The sequence below is a fragment of the Chiloscyllium punctatum genome, chromosome 37 (assembly GCF_047496795.1).
Source record: "Chiloscyllium punctatum isolate Juve2018m chromosome 37, sChiPun1.3, whole genome shotgun sequence".
In the NCBI taxonomy this organism is placed as follows: Eukaryota; Metazoa; Chordata; class Chondrichthyes; order Orectolobiformes; family Hemiscylliidae; genus Chiloscyllium; species Chiloscyllium punctatum.
The window spans coordinates 45,127,713-45,133,712 of NC_092775.1; positions in this window are offsets into that span (position 1 = coordinate 45,127,713).

Consider the following 6,000-nt stretch of genomic DNA (forward strand, 5'->3'; position numbering starts at 1 on the left):
GATGCTCTCCACTGCCTCTCTTCCACTTCCCGCTCCTCTGCCCTTGAGCCCCGCCCCTCCAATCGCCACCAGGACAGAACCCCACTGGTCCTCACCTTCCACCCCACCAACTTCCATATACATCATATCATCCATCGTCATTTCCGCCACTTCCAAATGGACCCCACGATCAGGGATATATTTCCCTCCCCTCCCCTATCAGCATTCCGAAAAGACCACTCCCTCCGTGACTCCCTCATCAGGTCCACACCCCCCACCAACCCAACCTCCAGTCCCAGTACCTTCCCCTACAACCGCAAGAAATGCAAAACTTGCGCCCACACCTCCCCCCTTATTTCCCTCCAAGGCCCCAAGGGATCCTTCCATAACCGCCACAAATTCACCTGCACCTCCACACACCATTTACTGCATCCGCTGCACCTGGTGTGGCCTCCTCTATATTGGGGACACAGGCCGCCTACTTACAGAATGTTTCAGAGAACACCTCTGGGACACCCGGACCAACCAACCCAACCACCCCGTGGCTCAACACTTCAACTCCCCCTCCCACCCCACCAAGGACATGCAGGTCTATGGACTCCTCCATTGCCAGACCATAGCAACACGACGGCTGGAGGAAGAGCGCCTCATCTTCCGCCTAGGAACCCTCCAACCACAAGGGATGAACTCAGATTTCTCCAGTTTCCTCATTTCCCCTCCCCCCACCTTGTCTCAGTCAAATCCCTTGAACTCAGCACCGCCTTCCTAACCTGCAATCTTCTTCCTGACCTCTCCGCCCCCACCCCAACTCTGGCCTATCACCCTCACCTTGACCTCCTTTGGGACTTACAGGAATGGTTGAGGCAGCGTAGTCCTTGGTAGTCTCATGCAAAGGACTATCACTATCCATGTGGAATTCAGCCTATTGCATACACAGTTGGTGATAGGAGCACTGCAGCTAGAAATATACTCAGTACTTTAATCACTTGTAGTGTAGCTTGTTTGTTTGTAATGATATATTTCCTCATTTGTAACCTCACTAACCTTCACCGTTTACAATGTGTTGGAGTAAAGACATTATTAATGGGCTGCCAGTGATCTTTAAGATGCAATGAACAGAACTGCATTCAGAATGCAAGGTTTGCCCTGGGAATAATGAAGTGAACAAAAAGCACTTTTCTTTTCCAAACTGTGTGCCGTGCTATGGGAAAACTGCTAGTAATGGACTACCTCTCTTGTGGATGGTGTACACTTCCTGTAAGTGTTAGGGAAAGTGACTGCCTTCCTAGTGGTATTATCACAGGACTGTTTATCCAGTGACCCAGGTAATGTTCTGGGAACAGTGTTTGAATCCAGCTGTGGCAGATGGTGGAATTTGAGTTCAATTAAAATTTGAAATTAAGAGTCTGATGATGGCCATGAATCTGTTGTGGATGTTGGGAAAAACCTATCTGGTTCACTAATGTGGGGAGGAAACTGGCATCCTCACCTGATTTGACCTACATGTGTCTCCATGCCCACAGTAGTGGGATCAACTCTTAATTCAGGATGGACAATAAGTATTGGTCAAGACAGTGACACCCTCCTCCTGTGAATTAATATTAAACAATGTCAGGTTTACTTTCTGGAACATTATTTCCACATTTTGACCTGCTTGTTATACAAGAAAAAAATTCTCCAATTCACCTGAAGAATATCACAAGAGATTTATTTGAGGATTTCTTCATTTATTAATGTAACACAAAAGGTATTCAGCTGAATTGAATTAGCTTTATTGTCATGAGCACTAAAATTGTTGTAAATGCTTCAGCCTTATCTTTTGCACTTACGCATTGGGCTCTTCCATCATTGAAGATGGAGATATTTGTGGAGCCTCCTACTCTAGCAAAGTGTTTAATTGTTCATCACCAATCATGACTAGATGTGGCAGGACTGCAGAGCTTGGATCAGTCTGTTGTGGGATCACATAGTTCTGTTTATCACTTGCTGCTAATGCCGTTTGACATGCAAGTAGTCCTGTTTTGTAGCTTCACCCAGGTTGACACTTCATTTTCAGGGTTGCCTCGTGCTGCTCCTAGCACGCCCTCCTGCACACTCCATCGAATCAGGGTTGGTCTCCTGGCTTGATGGTAATGGTAGAGTGAGGGATAGGCTAAGTCATGACGTTACAGATTGTGCTGGAGTACAATTTTGCAGCTTTTGATGGCACACAGAGCCTCATCATAGTAAACTAGTTTTGAGTTGCTGGATCTGTTCAAAGTTTAGCATGGTGATATTGTCACACAACACAGTGGAGGGTATTCTCAATGTGAAAGTGGGACTTCATCTCCAAAATAAAAGTGCGGTGATCACTCTTACTGATGCTGTCATGGATAGATCCATCTGTAACCAGCAGATTAGTCAGGCTGAGGTCAAGTATGTTTTTGCCTCTTGTTGGTTTTCTCACTACATACTGCAGGCCCAGCTAACAGCTATGTTCTTTAAGACCTCAGCTTAATCAATAATGCTGCTTGTGCCCTTGTCATCTTCTGTGCTTTCTCCAAGTGTTGTCCAACATAGAGGAGTACTGGTTCATCAGCCAAGGGAGAACAATACATAGTGATGGGCAAGGAAACCTTCCTGTTCATGTTTAACCTGATGCCATGAGACTTCATTAGGTCCAGAGGACTTCATGAGGACTTCCAGGACACTCATATACCACTGAACACCCACCTCTGCTGGATCTGTTCTGCCTGTGGGATAGGACATGTCCAGGCATGGTGGCAATGGTATCTGGGATATTGTCTGGGGAATTATTGGGGATATGCAAGAATGAAGAGTCGGGATTAGAATCAAATTAGTCATGGCATGCTTTAATGACTGACCCACAGAAAGAAAACAGAAGGAATAAATGGGTTATTTTTGCATTTGCCGACTGTGACAACTGAGTTATCATTAGGATCAATATTTGGGCACCAATAGTTCACTATATAAATCAGTGACTTGGAGGTGGGAACCAAACTTGTGCAGTGAAAAAAAAAGGAACTATGATATATTTCCAAGTCAAGATGATGGGGAACTTAGAGGTAGATTTGTTGCTTTTGCCTGCTGCTATCTTCCTTCTAGCTACGTAAAGGGCATAGATTTAGGAAATGCTATAGAAGAGTCAGAATTAATGGGCCCTTTTGAAATTAGCAGGCAATAGCTAGTGGGGTGCCACAGGGATCAGTGCTGGTTCAATATATATATTAACGATTTAGATGAGGGAACGAAGATTTCAAAGTTTACAAATGATACCAGGTTGGGTGGGAAGGTTAACTGTGATGAGGATGCAGAGATCCTTCAGCATGATCTGGACAGGTTGGGTGAGTGGGCAAATCAATGGCAGATGAAATATAATTTAGATAAATTTATGGTTATTCATTTTTGGAAGCAAAAACAAAGAAGGCAGATTACTTCCTGAATGGCTGTAACTTGGGAGAGGAGAGTGTGCACCAGTTGCTGAAGGTAAGTATGCAGGTACAGCAGGTGATAAAAAAGTCAAATGGTATGTTGACCCTCATTGCGCGAGGTTTTCAGTACAGGAGCAAGGATGTGTTGTTGCAGTTATACAGGACCTTGGTAAGGCCATACCTAGAATATTGTGTGCAATCTTCGTCTCCTTTCTGAGGAATGGTGCTTTTGCTCTTGAGGGAGTGCAGCAAAGATTTACCAGTCTGATTCCAGGCATGGCCGGACTGAAGTATGAGAGATTGACTAGGTTAGGATTGTTTTCTCTGGAGTTCAGAGGAGTGAGGGGGATCTCATGAAGACTTATAAAATTCTAATGGGTGTAGACAGGGTAGATGCAGGGAAGATGTTTCCATTGGTGTATGTGTCCCGAACTGGTGGTCATAGTCTGAGGATTTAGGATGAACCACTTAGGATGAAGGTGAGGACGCAAAGGGTGGTGAGCCTATGGAATTTATTATTACCACAGGAAATAGTTGATGCCAAAATATTCAATGTATTCAAGTGGCAGATAGACAGAGCACTAGGGGTGAATGGGATGAAAACTTAAGGGGGGAAAGCAGGATTAGGCTATTGAGTTGGATGATCTGCCATGATAGTGATGAATGGCGGAGCAGGCTTGAAGGGGCAAATTGCCTTCTCCTGCTCCTGTGTTTATGTTTCTACGTAAGAAATATATAGCACTTATGTCAGAAAATTGGCGGCATGAGGGAGTTGAGGACTGTATAAGGTGCAAGTTTGGGACTTTTTTTTGCCTGAATTAACCAAAAATTAACATTGCATACTAGTGCATGTAAATGGTGACAGTATGTGTGATCATTCATAATCTACTGACAAGGTACATGTATCTCACCAATCCATGGCATGGAATTTATATTTGACAAAGTTGATAGGAGGGGTAAGCAGATATTAAAATTTAACAATTATCATATGTATAATCATAATGAAAGAATCATGCAATTTTTCCTGGACTACCAATTAAGTACTTTAAGCAGCTGAAATCCTATTGATTCTTTCTGACACACTAGGCTGAATTTTCTAATCAAGTTGTCCCATAGTAATCCATCTGGCATAATATATTGATTAAGTGCTTACCAAGCACTCAAAAATCATTGCAGCATCATTAACATGGAGGTGGCATTGGTTTTTAGTTTTCCATTAAAGCTAATAAAATCTCATTGAGGAAGTTTACACTTGTAAGTTTCTGCACTGTAGTTTTAATAAAGGTTCATTTCTTCAATTTTGTTTGATATAAGAAGAAAGTTAATCAGAAGGATATCCAAAATAAAATTCCAATTTAATTGCCTTGAAAGTTCAACTTGCTATTGAAGGTTCATAAGTGTATAGTGTAAAAGATATTAAAATGTAAACGCAACCATTAAATGGCAACATTTTCCAGCATCTTTGTAGTATACAGTATGTTAGAGGAATAGCCAATAGGCAGGGAAAAGTGACAAAGTTTTAATATTGCCTTCATACCTGAGAGACCTAAAACAAGTCTTTAAGGGTGGCACCTTGACTAATTTAATCACAAACCCTGCCCTAGATACTAAAGCTTTATCAGACACATAAAATTAATTCTTGATAAACTACAGTGTTAATCTCTGCTAAACTCATTTCCTTTTTGCAGAGGTTACACTGTGATGACTTAGATAATAGTTTGAGTGCTGTTTGAACATCATTTCTTACAAATTCCCTAAACAGTAATTGATATAAGGTCCATAGTAAGAGACTAACAAAGTAAACAGAATTTGAGAAGATCTATATCTTATGCTATGGGTCAGCCATGACTTTACATTTGGTTTTTTTATGTGCAATAGTCTTTGCACAAAACAATCTGACATTTAATTTTGTATCTTCAATCTGAGTAAACAATTTGATTCACCAATCACTTACAACATTAGTGCAAAGTATATGTAATGTGAAACCAAACAAGTGAAAGATAAAATCCCATAAAACTGCAGAGTTCTGAGAATAAAGCCAAATGAAACATGCAGGACCATGACATTTGGTTCTTTGATGTAGGTGGTTTTTGTGGTATGGAGGTTGATTTTGGTAAAGAATGGTTGGGGTATTGCTACTAACCACATCCAACACTGATTGATAGGAAGGTATCCCTTGCCTCATTCCTGATGAAGGACTGTTGCCCGAAGCGGCGATTTTTCCTGCTCCTTGGATGCTGCCTGACCTGATATGCTTTTCTAGCACCTCTCTACTTTTGGCTCTAATCTCCAGCATCTGCAGTACCCACTTCTGCCTACCTGACTTTGCATGGTTGTTCCTTTGCTGTTGTGCTGGGAGCCATTGACTGTACTGAATCTCAATGGGAAGATGATCCAAAACTAGAAGGGATACCACACACTCAGCATGCAGTTAATGTGTGACTGCACAAGAATATCATCTTGCTGTATACCTATCTTCCTCACAGATACCATGATGTTTTTATCCAGCACATATTTAGCCATTCAGGTCATCTTTCAACTAATTCATCAAAATAATGATATCTGCCTTACAACAAGGGCTATCAATTGT